We start from the raw sequence: 19,523 nt of genomic DNA on the forward strand, positions 1-19,523 counted from the left end.
GCTGTCATAGATTAGAGACTACAGCTTTCTGAGATATGTCTGGTGATGTGACGTGACTGAGATGTGCACATGCGCAGTAGTCACATCGCAGGAGGTGCGATAGGGCAAAACATACATATTATTGTGTTTGATTCAAAAGAAAAAACTTATATACTGCCCTAACAAACATTTCTGCTGAATCTTCCAATTTTAAGAGATACCTTCAACTAAGGCTGATATAAAGCCTGCTTCCAGTATGCGGATAATAAAGAACAAGATGCATCCAATAATTAAAAAGAACAAAAGAGTATTTATCATTGAAATATGCGTTCACAACAGGCCAACTAGATGCAGCTCTTGATTTTTTTTTTTCCCACAGTTTATATTGTTACATGCATGTTTTTTTATCTTTGTGACATGCCACTCTAGATCATCAGCTCTGACCACACAACCACAAGCTCACAGCTGACACATTTTTAGACACTGTGACATTTGTCTATATATAGTTATATTAGTTTGACAGAATGTTCTAATTCAACAAGCCATGATGGGAAGTCAATCTAACTTAACATTTTCTTATATAGTTTATTTCTTACTCCTTAACAGTTCATCAGGCTCTTAATGATTTAATCTATGCCATCTTTTGGAATATCTGAAGGCCATGTACCTGTCAGGCCTATGTTTGTGTCGTGTTGTGTTTTCTGTCCTTGTGCTCCCCATGTCCTAGTTTTACCTCTTGTATGCCCATATTTGGTTTTGTTCCTTTTCCTGTTCTCGTTTAGTTAATTTAGTCCCACCCGTTTCAGTTCTCCCTGATTATATTCCCTGATTAGTTCATTATGTTCATTCTGTTCCACCTGTGTTTATTAATTACCTAGTGTACTTAAGCCCTGTGTTTTCCTTAGCCTAGCGTCCGGTATTAACGTCAATGTTGTGTCCCTGTGTGTTCTCCCTGCCTTGTGTTTGATCGTGACAGTACCATAGTTCTTGACTGTAGCATTTGTTATAAGACTAGCCTATTAATCATTGCCAGGCCAATAATGACTTTTAAAAAAAAAAATTAATCAATATAGCATTTGTTATGAAGAAACAACCACCTACACATTTAGAACCAATAGCCACAACATGCCACAGTTGTACTATGTATAGGGAAATCTATTCCCTTAACAGATTATCTAATATAAATTCTACAACGAGTTAGACTAAATTTTACACAATAAATAAGCCTACAATAAAATGTGATAAATTCTAGTAAAGGTGGTCATGAGTAGTTTAAAAAGATTTTTGTATATGTTAGTGCTGGTTCAAGACTGTTTTCTTCTCTGTTTATCAGTCTTTTTAGTTTATTTGCGTTTTTTAGATACTGTTTGACTTTCTCCATAGCATTTTAAAGTGTCTTTTTCTCTAAATAATTCAAATAGATAACGTATTTGACCATCAGCTTTGCGATAGGAATGGCTTGCGCAAATGTTATCATGCTTCTCGAGCATGCTGATGAACGCGCACAAAGTATATGGTGATTTGTGCACTGCTCATAAACTGCGCTTCTGTCATATTGTGGTGATAGCTGCTCCATTCGGTTTAAATAAGTAATTATTAGCCTGATTCGAGGTTTCCATTAACCATGGTATAAATATTGGAGAGTTATTGGTTATTTGGTTATTGGGGAGGGTTATATGAACATGATCTGAACATGTTCGTTCCCTTCAGATTGGAATCTGACTTAAGATGGCGGAATACCCTGTGAAGTCCACTTCGCAGTCCACTTTATATCATTTAATTATGTGATAAGCATGCCTTAGTATGACTACCATGGCTACTGGAATTATAACACATACTTTTTCAGGTTGCAGTATAAGCATATTATTTTGAGAGTATAAACTAGGAATTAAGCAATTAGTTAATCATAAGAATTTCCATATTCCCCTTCCCCTTTTCAGCTGCTGCAACTACATGAACTACATCTGAGAGACAGACAATTCAAACTCAATTCAATACTCAAATAATAACAAACCACAGCTGCCCCCTACTGGATGTAGATTAAAAAAAGCCATAGCAGGAAATAATAAATAAATAAACAAATATTTTTTTTTGCATGTCATATAATTTAATAGTAACACTCTCGCTTTCGAATAAATTGAATGGATACTCTAATACTTTATACTAAAGTAATGAAATGTAGTAACCAAAAATCAGAGATCCAGCATATAAATGAACATCATTCAAAAATAAATATAATTTTTTTCTCGGAATGACTAATCATTTGTCAAATGAACATTTTTTTTCCATTTATGTTTTTTCCCTCTTTAGAAACCTTCCATATTATTTTAGACATCCGTGTAGTCATTATTGAAAATCTGTCATGAATGAAGATAGAAATACATGTATGATTTGTTTTTCTCTTATACATCAATATTTTGTGTGTTAACAGCAATATAAAGTTAGTCTGAACTGTAGAAATGATTGTCTCCATTGAAACCAATGAAACTGCTCTCAGGCCGTTTTTAGTTTGCAGTTTGATTAAAATTCAAGTTTGATCTGATTGTAGTTGTTTTATAACATAATTTTCAAAAGTCAAGTTTTTATCTAATATAACACCCAGGTCTTTGACTGTGTAGAGGAAAAAGTAACAGTACATCCTTCTGGATGCAAACTGTATTCTAAGAGCTTCTGTGTACAGGTTTTGGGTCCAAATTGAGTAATGTCTCTGTCTTATATGAGTCTGATATGAAGTTAACATTTTTGGCAGCCATTATTATTATAATATCTTAAAGGTATAGTTCACCCAAAAATGAAAATTTGTTGAAAATTTACTCAACCTCAAGAGTTTGTTTCTTAATCAAAACAGATTTGGAAAAATGTAGCATTACATCACTTGCTTACCAATGGATTCTCTGCAGTGAATGACTTTAGTTATAATAATATTAATAATAATCTTGTAAAAAGCATAGAAAATGTAAATATGTAAAGACATATAGAAGAACAAAATATTTATTAATGTAAAATGCATAGGATGCATATAAAATATATTGATTCACTTTGCACACAATTTCATCAAATTTACAAATGAGGAGAAAGCAATACGATGATAAATCGTAAATATTATGATAAATCATAAATATGATGTAGATTAAATTAAAAAAAAATGTATATAAATGAAATCATTATTTTACTTTGTTGAGAGAATTTTGTTATGATTTTGAAAGAGTATTACAGTTCAGCATGCAGAAAATCATTTGATCAATCTGAATTGATTAATTGATTGGTTGTCCGTTCTTTTCTCTTCAGAAACTCTGACGTCCTCTTATACATGAATATAGTCATTATCTGTCTCGGTATTCACTGAACCTGTTGAAACAAATGCATTCTGCTGAGTGCACAGAATGCTAACTGTGTAGTGTAGATCAGCATAAATGTGGCAAAACACCCTAAACTTGTGAAAACTCATCTAGCAGAAGAACAAGTGGGGAACAAGTGAGGTCTAGGTGTTACTTTAACACTATTGTGATCTGTTTGCTTGTCCTTTGGAGCTTTTTCTGTAGCCTTTATTTAAAACCAAATGCTATAACAAATGTTGTATATAGTTTTATGTGTATATTGTATATTAGACATGAAAATGAGTTGTTTGGATGAAACACACACCTTTAGCTTTGCTCTTAATGGTGGTCACGATCACTGTTGCAGTCATTATGAAGAGACCAACAGCAATGAAGGAGAAAAAACTGATGTAGAATGAAGATACTCCTTCTTTATGATTATCCAAGCAATGATCATCTGCAGCAAAATCGGAAAGAAAACACAGGCGACATGTACTGTATGTACAGAACAAAATACAATTGCAGGTTTTGAGACACACAGGGCACATACAGTATGAAATGTATTTCAAAGAGCCTGGATCCAACATGATAGTATTAAAATTACAATAGTTCTGTTGTTTTTGTTGAAAATGTAATCTGTTTATGTTTTACCAGATAGACTGTAGTTTATGTATAGTTTAAATGCTGCTCCTTAAGCCATTACAAGGAAATCATTAAATACTTAACAGGACAAGAAAAAAATCTATATTTTAAAGTGTTTATATTGACATACATGTTTATGTGTCAAAATTCAACATGCCAGCAAAACAGAGCTACTTTTACAGTAGTTACAGTATATTTTACCTGGAGGGTTGTAGGTGTAGGTCTCACTCTGACGGTTCACAACAGAATTAATCTGGTGTACGCAGGTGAAGGCAACCGGTGGACTCGCTTTCACATCAAACACACACACGTCATTTGAAACGCACAGTGGGTTCTTCAAGGCATAGTTGTATTCACTCTTCAGTGACAGCTGGAAAGAGCTCTCAGTGAGCCTCCTTCCAAATGAACACATGACGATCATGCGCTCTCTGTCCTCCATCTGCCTGAACACTGTAATACTGGGCACTGGGACATCTGAATGATGTCCATCTGATCTCATTTTCCAAACGGACAGATGTTTTATATTGCATATTTATTTATTTAAATGTTGATGAGTAAGTAGGAAATGAGACATACCCTGAATGTGCCAAAATGGAGCTGTGATATTTTAAAGAATTAAAAAAAATATATAAAAAAAAAACAGTTGTTTAAAAGCAATGTTTAAAATCCAGTTGTTAATTTAATAGCCATTATTATCAATAAAACAGTATGACTGCTGACTTACTCTGCAGCGGGTAATGCACATTCCTCCTGTAGGGGGTTTGAGCTTCAATAAAGACACACAGTACACTGAACAGCTGAATACATGAGCATGAAGTAACAAACCCATAGTATTATACCACTGTATTACTGCATTACACTTTTACAAGGAAACCTCAAATGGGAAAACTGCATGTTTAATTAGAACCTTGTTTAGGATTTAAGTGTATTGTCAGAAAACTAATATTGTAAAAAGTAGGTGTTAGTTAAAAAGTAGTTAAAAATAGTTCAAAAGTGATAGTTTGACATTTCATAAGAAAAAACATTAAGAGCATTATTAGCATTAAAAAAGCATTAATGTGCATCTATACAACATTGTAAATCTACTGACTTGTTGCATAGTAATACGGTTTCCTCCAAGAGGGGGCTTGAGCTTCAAGAACATAAAGAGAGTTTTACAGTTTTACCATTTACTAGATAGTAAATAGTAATATTAAATAGTAATGTTAAATGCCGGTAATGTTTATTAATTAAAAAATAAATAAATAAATCAGTTATCTTACTTTATTGGCAAACATTATGCATCTGTGCAACAGTGCTATTCTGCTGACTTACTCTGCGTCTGGTAATACACATTCCTCCTGTAGGGTGTTTGAGCTTCAATAAATCAGTAAAACAAAGAGAAACACATAGCTTTGAACAGTGTATGTGTATCTGCATGTGTCTGTCTAGAATATAATAATCTGCACAGTGCACACTTACTACAGAAATCTAGGAAAACCAAATCCCTAAACTAACCCATATAAGAATAAATATAAGAAGGAAATGAAACATACCTTTGGTGTACCAGTATGGTGTTAGTAATGTTGATAATATTTTAAAAAAATAAAAAAAACAGAGACATTATTCATCATAACATTATAGCCAACATTATGCATATGTGCAACTGCAAATCTGCTGACTTACTCTGCGTCTGGTAATACACATTCCTTCTGTAGGGGTTTTGAGCTTCAATAAAACAAAGACAGACACAGTACACTGAACAACTGAATATATGAGTGTAGGAGCCATTTATATTCACCTTTTAGATGGGTTAATTTAGTTATTACTTATTTTAGCCACTTGGGGGAGTATTGCACTGGGGGTGGCACGTCACTGGGAGTTAGGTATATTTACAGGTGTGGTAATTAGTTAGGGAAAGGTGTGGATGGTGGGGAACACATGGTTCTTACCGTAGCCGTGAGCACCCACTTTATCAGACAGCACAACAGCACTTTATTAGCACTGGGTGAAGTACCATTTTATGAAAAAAAATATATTTTCTACTTTTATAATAAACGGGAACACCACCCAAAGAGAGCAAATGCCTGGATTTAAGTTTTTTCTGCTATGAGTTGAGAACACCATGCTATCCATGCCGAGGCTTATAGGATAGCCTCCACAACGTAAGAACCTATTCCTTTTTTTGTTTGGATACGCTTCTGAATTGGACAGGAGCGTCTTGATTGTTTGGATACTTAAAGGATTGTCTGTCCTACTGGATTGCTTACCTGTCGCGGAGCCTGGAAGCCTTGATTGAAACACCTGTAAGTCCTCACGTTGTTATCCAGTGCAGACCGCAACTACAGAAAGCTGGTGGGTACACTTTCATATACTTCTGCTGATGGAATTGGAAAAAAGGACTCTCGAAATTGAAATGTTCGGAATACTTTAAGTGCTGTTTTGTGCGTGCTGTTGGCTGTCTCCGCATAAGTAAAGTTAATTGTGCTGTTTTATTGAGTGCTTTGAATTTGACGCGCTTAACGCACAAAGATGAGTACAGAGGAAGAAAACTTGCTTGATAAGGCCAAGACCGTTTCTGTGGCTACAGACAAAAATGATATTCCTGATAAGTCTAGTTCTGTTGTTGTTGATATGGGGAAACGCACAAGAAAATTAACAGCTAAGGGATTTACAATGCTGTTTGAAAATCTGAAGAAAAAAAATCGGAAATCCCAGTGTATGCAAGCTAATAAAATTAAGCAAAGGATTAAAGAGGTTTTTTCTGGGAAAAGGACATCTCAAACTGTGTTTGATGTGAAGAAATGTTTAAGCAAATACACTACGTTGTGCAATGAGGCTTTAGAAACTCAAACTACTTTGCTGGAAATGCCAATGCCAGACCCTGAACATGATAAGCAACAACATTGGCTCGCACAGAAAATAGAGGAAATTAATACATTTGAGAATGATGTGAAGAAATGGTTGGCTGATGCTGTTGCAAAAAAGGACGATGAGAATCTTGATGTGCTGTCTATAACAAATTCTGACATAAGGCCTGAAGATAGTATATCCAACGTTTCAAGTAAAGGGTCAAAACATAAAGATAACTCTTCTGTCCATTCAAAGGCTTCCAGCATTATTTATGTACGTTTAAAGGCAAAGGCTGAAAGGGCTGCACTTTTACAGTCTGCAGCTGCTTTGAGAAAAATGCATGACATTGATGCTGAAGAAGAAGCCCTTCAAATGAAAAAGGCAAAGCTGAAAAGGAAAAAGGAACAACTAGAGGTTGAGGCCAAGTTGGCTGCTGCTACAGCTAGATTGTCTGTGTTTGAAAATGTGTGTGGTGGTGAAGATGTGGATGAGTATGAAGAGGATAACGGAGAAGATGCCATGAATGCCTATCTTCATGCTCATTTGAAATCACAAACATCAAGTTATTTGAACACGGCTCCTGTCTTGCAACTTTCTAAAACTGTCTCTTTCCAACAGGACCATTCTCAGCCATTGGCTATACGGCCTAAAGGAAGGCCGCACATTCCACAAGCCCAGTCTTCAGTAAGGTCTAGTAAGTCTTTGTCTTCAGTGTCATATGCACCATCTTCTCATAGGTCCGAAGTGCGGGGGAACGTCTTTGGAACCAGACCCACCAACGCTGCACCAGCAGGACTTCAGCCGTCGATCTCACAAGGGAGTCAGCCTACCCACATGCGTGAGTCTGAAGTGCAGGGAAATGGATCCAGACTCACCAACGCTTTAGCAGCAGGATTTCAGCCATTGACCTCACAAGGGAGTACACGCATGCAATCACAGTCACATCATCATTCATCTCTTGACAATGTTCAATACCCTACTCTGTATGACCTTATGCAACAGCAAACTAACATCACCGCTCAGCTGGTTCAGAACCAAGCCTTAGCCTCTCTTCCTCCACGAGCTATCCCAGAGTTTGATGGTGATCCACTTAAATATGCTGCCTTTATTAGAGCTTTCGAGCAAGCTATTGAAAAGAAAACTACAGATAAACAAGAATGTCTTTATTATCTTGAGCAATATACCAGAGGGCAGCCAAGAGAACTGGTTCGGAGTTGCTATAATATGGCTTCTGGGCAGGGCTATGAGAGAGCAAAGAATCTATTGGAAGAACACTTTGGAAATGAAACGAAAATTGCTGCAGCTTATATGGAGAAGGTTATGACGTGGCCAATGATGAGGGTGGATGATATTAATGCTCTGCAGTCTTTTTCAATCTTTTTAAGGGACTGTTGTGATGTCATGGAAGATTTGCAGTATATGGAGGAGATGAACGTGCCATCTAATCTTCGCCTGATAATGATGAAGTTGTCATATAAACTGAGGGAAAAATGGAGGTCTGTCGCCTGGGAGCTACAGGAGCGCCGTGGTTCTAGAGCGACGTTCCCAGACTTCGTGGCCTTCCTTGAGCGTCAGGTAAAGATTCTGTCTGATCCTCTCTTTGGTGACTTACAGGGTACGCCATCAGACCCCTCCTCTAAATCCAAGAGCAGATACACTGGAAGAGGCCAAGCTACTGTTGCTGCCATTAAAACTGCCTCTGAACTAACTACATCAGCAGCTTGGCACCAACAGCACAGAGGGCCAGCTTCACAGAAGAATGATGAAGAGTCATGCTGTGTGTGTAAGAGCCAGCATTCAGTGGAGACATGTTCACAGCTTGATGAGATGACACACAGGGAGAAATTGGATGCTTTGAAAGTGGGTAGAGTGTGTTTCAGCTGTCTGAGGAGAGGTCATATGAGCAGGGAATGTTACAAGCCTTTGACATGCGATATATGTAAACACAAACATCCAACTGTCCTACACATCGAATCTAAAACACAGGAAGTATCAGTCAATAATGCACTTGCATCATTGGAGACATGTGGCCATACTGGGGCCGGAAGTGATGAATGCGTTCTCTCTATTGTGCCTGTACAAGGAACCTGCCTTGTTCCCAAGATGGCGGCGCGAGTACATCGCGAGGCTCTGGGTCTCTCCAGATTTTGCAATTTTGCGGTATTTTTCTTACTCATCTCGGGCCTGTTCGTGCAGAACAGTTGTGCCTTTACATCGTACACCCATTGTGAGCTTTTGGATATCGGTTTGCGAATTTCCGACACTTTTATGGACAATCTTCGACTCCTTCCTGAGATCGCTAGGACACCCGAGGCTATGCACCCTACCCGGCCGGGCGGAAGTGCTCGCAGGCGGCGTCGAGATCGTAAACAAAGGCGGGGGAAGCGCGGAGGACTAAGAGCTAAGCTAAGGCTAACACCACACCGGCTCTCTTTACCCAGCATTTTCCTTGCCAATGTACGGTCGCTAGTGAACAAAATGGAGGAGATTCGACTCAGCATCACACACAGCAAGAAACTTTTGAACTGTAACGTCCTAATCTTCACGGAAACCTGGTTAAACAGCGGAATACCGGACACCGCTATTGAGCTAGCGGGACACCACACACTCGGGCGGATAGAACATTAGATGGCTCGGTAAGACCAGAGGTGGTGAATTGTGCATTTACATGAACAAAGCTTGGTGCACAAACTCTGCTATTGTTGGGAGTCATTGTTCAGCTAACCTTGAGTTTCTCATGGTTAAATGTAGACCGTTTATCTACCGCGGAGTTCACTTCCACCATTATAACTGCAGCCTATATTCCCCGGATGCTGATGCCAAGCTTGCTATGAAAGAACTTCACGCAGCCATCAGTAAACAACAGACTGATCACCCGGAAGCGGCTTTTATTGTTGCAGGTGACTTTAATCACTCAAACTTAAAGTCAGTGCTACCCAAGTTTCACCAGCATGTTTCCTGTCACACCAGAGGAAACAAAACCTTAGACCATGTTTACACAAACATGGCTGGAGCTTACGTTGCGACACCCCTCCCCACCTGGGACAGTCAGATCACCTTTCTTTGTTCCTCACCCCAAATATGCACCCCTCATCAACTGTGTGAAGCCATCAGTGAAGACCATCAAGGTGTGGCCTGCGGGGGCAGATTCCACACTCCAGGAAAGGTTTCTACACACAGACTGGAGTATGTTTGGTTCTCAAGCCACCAGTGGCGCTCACACAGACATTGACTCTTACACCTCCTCTGTATTGGATCATATCAATATCACCATTGACAGTGTTACAACCCAGAAACAGATCACCACATATCCAAATCAGAAGCCTTGGATGAACAAGGAAGTGCGACTCCTGTTGAAGTCACGCAACACTGCCTTCAGATCAGGAGATGCACAAGCCTACAGCACATCCAGAGCAAACCTGAAGAGGGGCATCAAAAAGGCCAAGCACTGCTACAAGCTAAAGATAGAGGGACACTTTTCCAACTCTGACCCTCGGCGCATGTGGCAGGGCATTCAGGCCATCAGTGACTACAAACCCACCCACTCCACCCCCGCAGCCACTGATGTCAACTTCCTGAACGAGCTAAATTACTTTTATGCTCGCTTTGAAAGAGACAACAGAGAAACTGCCACCAAGCTCAATCCCTCAGCTGACCACCCACCAATCATACTCTCCTCCACAGATGTCTGCAAGGCACTGAGCCGGATCAGCGCGCACAAGGCTGCTGGACCAGACAACATCCCTGGTCGTGTTCTCAGGGCATGTGCGAGCAGCTCGCTGGGGTTTTTACAGACATTTTCAACCTGTCTCTTGCCCAAGCAGCCGTACCAACATGCTTTAAATGCACTTCCATTGTGCCAGTGCCAAAACACTCTAGTCCGAGGTGCCCTAATGACTACCGCCCTGTAGCACTCACACCCATCGTCATGAAGTGCTTTGAGCGGCTGGTCCTGGAACACCTAAAGACTCTCTACCATCCACATTGGACTCACACCAGTTTGCCTACCGTAGCAATAGGAGCACAGAGGACGCAGTTTCCATGGCACTGCACTCTGTGCTCACTCACCTGGACAATAAGAACACTTATGCACGTATGCTGTTTGTTGACTTCAGCTCAGCATTCAACACTGTCATCCCAACCAGGTTAATAGCCAAACTTGGAGACCTGGGCATCAATACCTCAATGTGTAACTGGATTTTGGACTTCCTGACCAACAGACCCCAGAATGTTCGATCAGGATTCACCTGCTCCACATCCATCACACTTAACACTGGTGTACCACAGGGCTGTGTGCTAAGCCCGTTTCTCTACTCCCTCTTCACCTCCGACTGCAAGCCTGTGTATGGATCTAATTCCATCGTCAAGTTTGCAGACGACACCACGGTGATTGGCCTCATCAGTAACAACGATGAGACTGCCTATAGGGAGGAGATCCAGCACCTGGCCAGATGGTGCACTGAAAATAACCTGCTCCTCAACACCACCAAAACAAAGGAGCTCATCGTGGACTTCAGGAAGGAGTCAAGAGGCACACACGACACCATCCACATCAATGGAATGGCTGTTGAGCGTGTCTCCAGTTTCAAGTTCCTGGGGATCCACATCTCGGCGGACATGTTGTGGAAAACCAACACCTCCAGCCTGGTCAAGAAGGCTCACCAGCGCCTCTTCTTTCTGAGGACACTGAGGAAGAATCAGCTCTCCTCTGCTATACTGGTGAACTTCTATCGCTGCGCAATAGAAAGCATCCTGACCAACTGTGTCACAGTATGGTATGGGAGCTGCTCTGTTGCGGAGCGCAAGGCACTGCAGCGGGTGGTGAAAACTGCCCAGCGCATCACAGGGACTCCACTACCTGCCATCGAACACATCCAGAGGAAACGCTGTCTGCATCGAGCTCGCAGCATCCTTAAGGACTCCTCTCACCCAGCCCACAGACTGTTTTCTCTCCTGCCCTCCGGCAGGCGTTTCAGGTGCCTCCGGACCAGGACCAGCAGACTAAAGAACAGTTTCTTCCCCAGAGCTGTCTCTTTACTGAACTCTAACCCCCGTTGATCCACTTCCTCATATATTATTAACTCTTCTCTCCTACCTCACATCTGCCTTATTTGCACTACTGAATGAACATTTTTATTACAGTAACAACTGTTTACTTTTGTATCTTGCACTACCATACCTAAATTGGACTATGCTCATTTGCACTGCCGACTGTTGTTACATTATCAATGCTTACATTAACATTTTGCACCGTATGTCTAATTGTAATACGCAATCACTTCCACTGCACTTTTACACCTTGTTTATAGTAATAGTCATCTGTATATATATTATATTGATAGTACATATCACCTGTAAATTCTGCTTATAGTAATAGCCATCTGTATATTTATTCACTATACATATTCACCTGTAAATTCTGTATATTTATTCACTATACATATTCACCTGTAAATTCTGTTTATATTAATAACCATCTTTCTATATATATTTATACATATATTCAGTACATATCCTTGTCCCAAAGGAGAAAGGTTCTCGAAGCCTCCGAAAGTATTGGTCATGATAAAGGAGGCCGAAGAAATGACTATCTTTATGCTGAGATGCAAAGGGTAAAATTGGCACTCCATGGACAGTCACTGACAACAGGTGACCTTGAGAGGGCAGAAGGTGCCATCATTTGTTTTTCCCAGCAAGAGAGGTTTTCTGATGAGATTGCTGTTTTGAAAAACGGAGGATCTGTCAAACGAAACAGCGACCTCTACAAGCTGGACCCAGTGTTGGAGGATGGATTGCTGCGTGCCGGAGGAAGGCTCAGTAGGGCTGCCATGCCTGAAGTTGAAAAACATCCTCTCCTTCTTTCTAAAGAGAAACATGTGTCCAAACTCCTCTTGAAGCATATCCATCAACAGTTGGGTCACGCAGGTAGAAATCATATGCTCTCTTCTCTCAGGAAGCAATACTGGATTACTCATGCCAATTCTGCCTGCAGGAAGGTCATCTCTGAGTGTGTAGTTTGTCGCCGTCTCCAAGGAAAGACGGGGGTACAGAAAATGGCCGACATCAGTAAAGAGAATTGTGCCAGATTTACCTGCATTCACAAATGTGGGCGTCGACTACTTTGGGCCAGTAGAGGTGAAGAAAGGCCGGGGCAGAGCGAAGCGCTACGGCGTTCTCTTTACCTGCATGACGAGTAGGGCAGTTCATCTCGAAGTTGCTTATGCTTTAGACACTGACTCATGCATAAATGCCATTCGCCGTTTCATGTGTCGCAGAGGTCAGGTGACACATTTGACATCGGACAATGGTACTAACTTCATAGGAGCTGAGCGGGAGTTAAGGGAAGCCATTGCTGAGTTAGACCACTAGAAGATTCAGCATGCCTTACTGCAGAGTGGTCTAGCATGGTCCTTTAACCCTCCAGCTGGGTCTCACTATGGGGGGGTTTGGGAGCGTCTTATTCGTCTTGCGAAAAGGGTCCTCTCTTCCACGCTCAGACTTCAAACACTGGACGATGAAGGGTTTCACACCATTCTTTGCGAAGTCGAAGCCATTCTCAATAGTTGTCCCATCACAAAGGCCTCTGAGGATGTGAATGACCTCGAAGCACTTACACCCAATCACATCCTGCTCTTGAAGTCAAAGCCACACCTCCCTCCTGTGCTCTTTTGTAAAGATGATCTGTACATGAAGAGAAGATGGAGGCAGGTGCAGTTTTTATCTGACCTCTTTTGGAAGCGCTGGGTGAGGGAATACTTGCCGCTACTCCAGGAGAGACAAAAGTGGATGAGACCAAAAAGAAGCTTTTTCCATTGGAGACATTGTGGTCATAATGGATCCTGTCGCCCCAAGAGGGTCCTGGCTGATGGGAAAAATTACTCAGACGTACCCTGACAAGAAAGATTTTGTCCGTTCAGTTCAGCTAAAGACAAAAACGGGTCAGCTGGATCGGCCTGTAACGAAGATCTGCCTTTTGATGGAAGCCGAAGTGTCATAGCTGAGGTCCTGACTAGATGACTTGACTAGGTTCCTAGGTTCAAGAGAAAAAGATTTCACTTAGATTAGTTCTGCACAAATGGCTCCTTTAGTTTAAACTAGGTGATTTGGGTAATCGTGATTAAAGTAAATATTCCCAATTATGGGGCCGGGGTGTAGGAGCCATTTATATTCACCTTTTAGATGGGTTAATTTAGTTATTACTTATTTTAGCCACTTAGGGGAGTATTGCACTGGGGGTGGCACGTCACTGGGAGTTAGGTATATTTACAGGTGTGGTAATTAGTTAGGGAAAGGTGTGGATGGTGGGGAACACATGGTTCTTACCGTAGCCGTGAGCACCCACTTTATCAGACAGCACAACAGCACTTTATTAGCACTGGGTGAAGTACCATTTTATGAAAAAAAAATATATTTTCTACTTTTATAATAAACGGGAACACCACCCAAAGAGAGCAAATGCCTGGATTTAAGTTTTTTCTGCTATGAGTTGAGAACACCATGCCATCCATGCCGAGGCTTATAGGATAGCCTCCACAATGAGCATGAAATAACAAACCCATAGTATTATACCACTGTATTACTGCATTACACTTTTACAAGGAAACCTCAAATGGGAAAACTGCATGTTTAATTAGAACCTTGTTTAGGATTTAAGTGTATTGTCAGAAAACTAATATTGTAAAAAGTAGGTGTTAAAAATTTTAAGAGCATTATTAGCATTAAAAAAGCATTAATGTGCATCAACACAACATTGTAAATTTACTGACTTGTCGCATAGTAATACGGTTTCCTCTAAGAGGGGGCTTGAGCTTCAAGAACATAAAGAGTTTTACACAGTTTTACCATTTACTAGATAGTAAATAGTAATATTAAATACTAATGTTAAATGCCAGTAATGTTTATTAATTAAAAAAAAAAAAAAAAAATCAGTTATCTTACTTTATTAGCAAACATTATGCATCTGTGCAACAGTGCTATTCTGCTGACTTACTCTGCGTCTGGTAATACACATTCCTCCTGTAGGGTGTTTGAGCTTCAATAAATCAGTAAAACAAAGAAACACATAGCTTTGACCAGTGTGTGTGTATTTGCATGTGTATGTCTAGTATGGGTGTGCGATATATATCGTCTGCGATAATATCGTAATCGTTATTTTAACGATGTGCAATTTGACATTATCGAGTATTTTGCAGAAACCAAACAAAACACCCACGGAGTGCATGCTTGCATTATGTGATGAAGTCTAGTGGGTTAAACAGTGCACGTGTGCATTTAGAGTGTGTTTTTTCACTGCATGATTCAGTCTATTAAAGTGCATTAAACTAATCACAAAATTCAAGATATGGGGCAGAAAATGTATGTATATATATCATTTGATATAGTTAAAATCACACGAAGAGTGCTGTTTTTTTCTTCAAAACTAAGCATGATTATAAATGTGATATTGATTTTATACAACAGTTCAAAAACAAGTTAATATTAAGAGACTTATGTTTTAGACACCATACAGCCTGTTTTTGCTCCATTTCGTCAACAAAAATCATTCTAAACACAGCCACAGCGCTGTTTTGCGTCTCTGAGCAACATGACGATGTTTCGTTTCTGAATGAATCAACTGTTTAAATGATTCGGTTCAGTCGCAATGACTCGCTTGTTAACAGTGACTTGCTACCACCTACTGCCGATTTTAATTTCACATTGAAAGTATCGTTTCATTTTTTAAACTATTTCAAATATCAGTATTCAATGTTTTATGTTTAAAATATCAAAACATTATGCATCTGTAACTGCAGGTTAAAGCACTCAATGTCCCTCTGAGCTGCATTAAACAGTGTGTAAATACATCTAAATGCCACTTCAGATGCAACATCTGCAAAGATGAATTTTGTTGATACTGGTTTCATTTGTTTTGGTAACAGCCTAAATGTCTTATTATTCTAATTACCAATTAAATGTAACAATTTGACTAAAAAAATGCACACTTTTAGAAAAAATAGCTTTATTAAAGGTAAAATTGCCCATAAAAGGTAAAAATCCATTTAAACTTATATGACAAGATTCATTTCTATCACTGATGTGAACTGACCATGCAGAATATGAAGAATATCAAAAACTGCAGCTGTCCACGGTAGTCAGATATCAGCACAATAACACACTAACAAAATATTGTCTAATTATCGTTATCGAAAAAATATCGAGATATCATTTTTTTTTCAATATCGCACACCCCTAATGTCTAGAATATAATAAACTGCACAGTGCACACTTACTACAGAAATCTAGGAAAACCAAATCCCTAAACTAAACAATATGTGACCCTGGACCACAAAACCAGTCTTAAGTCGCTGGGGTATATTTGTAGCAATAGCCAAAAATATATTGTATGGGTCAAAATTATCAATTTTTCTTTTATGCCAAAAATCATTAGGATATTAATTAAAGGTCATGTTCCATGAAGATATTTTGTGAATTCCTTACCGTAAATGTATCAAAACTTAATTTTTGATTAGTAATATGCATTGCTAAGAACTTCATTTGGACAACTTTAAAGGCGATTTTCTCAATATTTAGATTTTTCTGCACCCTCAGATTCCAGATTTTCAAATAGTTGTATCTCAACCAAATGTTGTCATATCCTAACAAACATACATACATCAATGGAAAGCTTATTTATTCAGCTTTCAGATGATGTATACATCTCAATTTCGAAAAAATTGACACTTAAGACTGGTTTTGTCATCCAGGGTCACATATAAGAATAAATATAAGAAGGAAATGAAACATACCTTTGATGTACCAGTATGGTGCTAGTAATGTTGATATATAAAAAAAAAAATAAAAAATAAAAATAAAAAGAGACATTATGCATCATAACATTATAGCCAACATTATGCATATGTGCAACTGCAAATCTGCTGACTTACTCTGCGTCTGGTAATACACATTCCTTCTGTAGGGGTTTTGAGCTTCAATAAAACAAAGACAGACACAGTACACTGAACAACTGAATATACGAGCAAGAAATAACAAACCCATAGTATTATACCACTGTATTACTGCATTACACTTTTACAAGGAAACCTCAAATTGGAACACTGCATGTTTAATTAGAACCTTGTTTAGGATTTAAGTGTATTGTCAGAAAACTAATATTGTAAAAAGTAGGTGTTAGTTAAAAAGTAGTTAAAAATAGTTCAAAAGTGATAGTTTGACATTTCATAAGAAAAAACATTAAGAGCATTATTAGCATTAAAAAAGCATTAATGTGCATCAATACAACATTGTAAATCTACTGACTTGTTGCATAGTAATACGGTTTCCTCCAAGAGGGGGCTTGAGCTTCAAGAACATAAAGAGAGTTTTACACAGTTTTACCATTTACTAGATAGTAAATAGTAATATTAAATAGTAATGTTAAATGGCAGTAATGTTTATTAATTAAAAAAAAAAAAAATCAGTTATCTTACTTTATTAGCAAACATTATGCATCTGTGCAACAGTGCTATTCTGCTGACTTACTCTGCGTCTGGTAATACACTTTCCTCCTGTAGGGTGTTTGAGCTTCAATAAATCAGTAAAACAAAGAGAAACACATAGCTTTGAACAGTGTATGTGTATCTGCATGTGTCTGTCTAGAATATAATAATCTGCACAGTGCACACTTACTACAGAAATCTAGGAAAACCAAATCCCTAAACTAACCCATATAAGAATAAATATAAGAAGGAAATGAAACATACCTTTGGTGTACCAGTATGGTGTTAGTAATGTTGATAATATTTATAAAAAAAAAAAAAAAAAAGAGTAACAGAGACATTATGCATCATAACATTATAGCCAATATTATGCATATGTGCAACTGCAAATCTGCTGACTTACTCTGCGTCTGGTAATACACATTCCTTCTGTAGGGGTTTTGAGCTTCAAAAAAACAAAGACAGACACACAGTACACTGAACAACTGAATATATGAGCATGAAATAACAAACCCATAGTATTATACCACTGTATTACTGCATTACACTTTTACAAGGAATAAGTGCGAGTGTGAGTTCAAGTACAAGTATGCGTCTGCGCATCCGTCATCATGCGACAGAAATGTCATGCTCTAGAGACAGTCATGAATGCGCTGACAGCCGGTTGCCCAGGCTGTGGATTAAAGGTAATAATGTTGTAAGTAGTGTTCAGTTTCTTGTACAGACCAATCGTTTCACTTCATTAGACCTCAGTGTATCGCCAGGAGCCACAGGTATTGATTTGGTCTTATTTATTTATCTATTTATTTATTTATTTTTAATCTCAAAAACCGGCAGTCAATGACTTCCATTTTTTAATGAATCACCAAGGGCAACTGTTTCACCTAAAAATCTTCTTTACTGTTCTACTGAAGAAAAAAAGTCACCCACATTTCGGATGGCCTGAGGCCTGAGGTAAATTAACAGCAAATTTTCATTTTTGGGTGAACTATCCCTTTAATTAATATTGTAATGGGTTAACGTGATAGTTTGACATTTCATAAGAAAAAAGCATTTAAGAGAATTATTAGGATTAAAAAAGCATTAATATGCATCAATACAACATGTAATGACTTATCGCATAGTAATACGGTTTCCTCCAAAGGAGGCTTGAGCTTTAAGAACATAACGAGAGTTTTACACAGTTAAACAGTAATGTTGAATGCTAGTAGTGTTTATTAATTAAAAAAAAAAAAAAATTGATTATCTTGCATTAGCCAACATTATGCATCATTGCAACAGTGCAAATCTGACTTACTCTGTGTCTGGTAATACACATTCCTGTAGGGTGTTTGAGCTTCAATAAATCAGTAAAACAAAGAGAAACACATAGCTTTAAACAGCTGAATGTCATTTATATATATATATATATATATATGAAACATACATTTGGTGTACCAATATGGTGCTAATGTATATTAATTTAAAAAAATAATAAAAAATATCAGTTAGGCTATCTTACTTTCATAGCAAACTAGGGATGTAATGGTATGAAAATTTCTTATCACGATTATAGTGACCAAAATTATCATGGTTATCAGTATTATCACGGTATTATTAAAATGTGCTGGAGATGTTCAAAAAGTACCGATACATAAATCACTTCTCCAAGTTTTATATTTAAAAATCAACAAACAACAAATAAAATTACTTTTTTTTTTTTGCATAATCACTAAAACAATAACATGACCAATGATGTTCGGATTTTAAATGACAACTTGACTGACAACAGTTTAATAGCACATTCAAATATCTAATGTAAATGTTCAAATAAAGCTTTGAAAAAGTTTCATAAAAATGTAAACCTCACATTTCAGCCTTTAAATAAAGAAAAGGATTAAGCCAAAATGATAATTGATTAATAAATTATTATATGTAGGCTATTTTATCTGCTCCATAAATAATTCTAGATAACTTATCTGAATTGTTTAAATGTGTAGAATCCACATAAGCTTGTTTTTCATCAAACTTTACAGCGGGGAATGCAAATTCGGTCAGTTTTTGGCCAGACAGAAACTGCACACAAGCTGAACGTAAATGCAAGTCTCTGTAAATCCACTTTCTGACACTAGGTGGCATCTCTCCAGAGATGTTTTGCCACATTTCTGTAATTAAGTATAATTGCTGCGTAATAGCCTATGGGTGTTTCTTTGTGCCTGAACATCTTCAAGTGAGTGGCGGGGCAAACCGAAAGTCAAGCACTCTCTTCAGTGCTGATGCTGCGACTATTCTTGAATGC

At 38.3% G+C, this 19,523-nt stretch overlaps 1 long non-coding RNA gene across 1 annotated transcript; it reads right to left on the reverse strand.

The window, feature by feature from the left end:
• Nucleotides 1–14,718: 14,718 nt before the first annotated feature.
• Nucleotides 14,719–17,594, reverse strand: LOC131545255 (uncharacterized). The gene is made up of 3 exons (XR_009272376.1): nt 17,067–17,594; nt 16,694–16,735; nt 14,719–16,576 (listed from the first exon to the last, which is right to left on the reverse strand). It is a non-coding gene; the product is annotated as an uncharacterized LOC131545255 (long non-coding RNA).
• Between the last annotated feature and the right edge of the window lie 1,929 nt (nt 17,595–19,523).

The sequence above is a fragment of the Onychostoma macrolepis genome, chromosome 08, assembly GCF_012432095.1.
Source record: "Onychostoma macrolepis isolate SWU-2019 chromosome 08, ASM1243209v1, whole genome shotgun sequence".
NCBI classification, from domain to species: domain Eukaryota; kingdom Metazoa; phylum Chordata; class Actinopteri; order Cypriniformes; family Cyprinidae; genus Onychostoma; species Onychostoma macrolepis.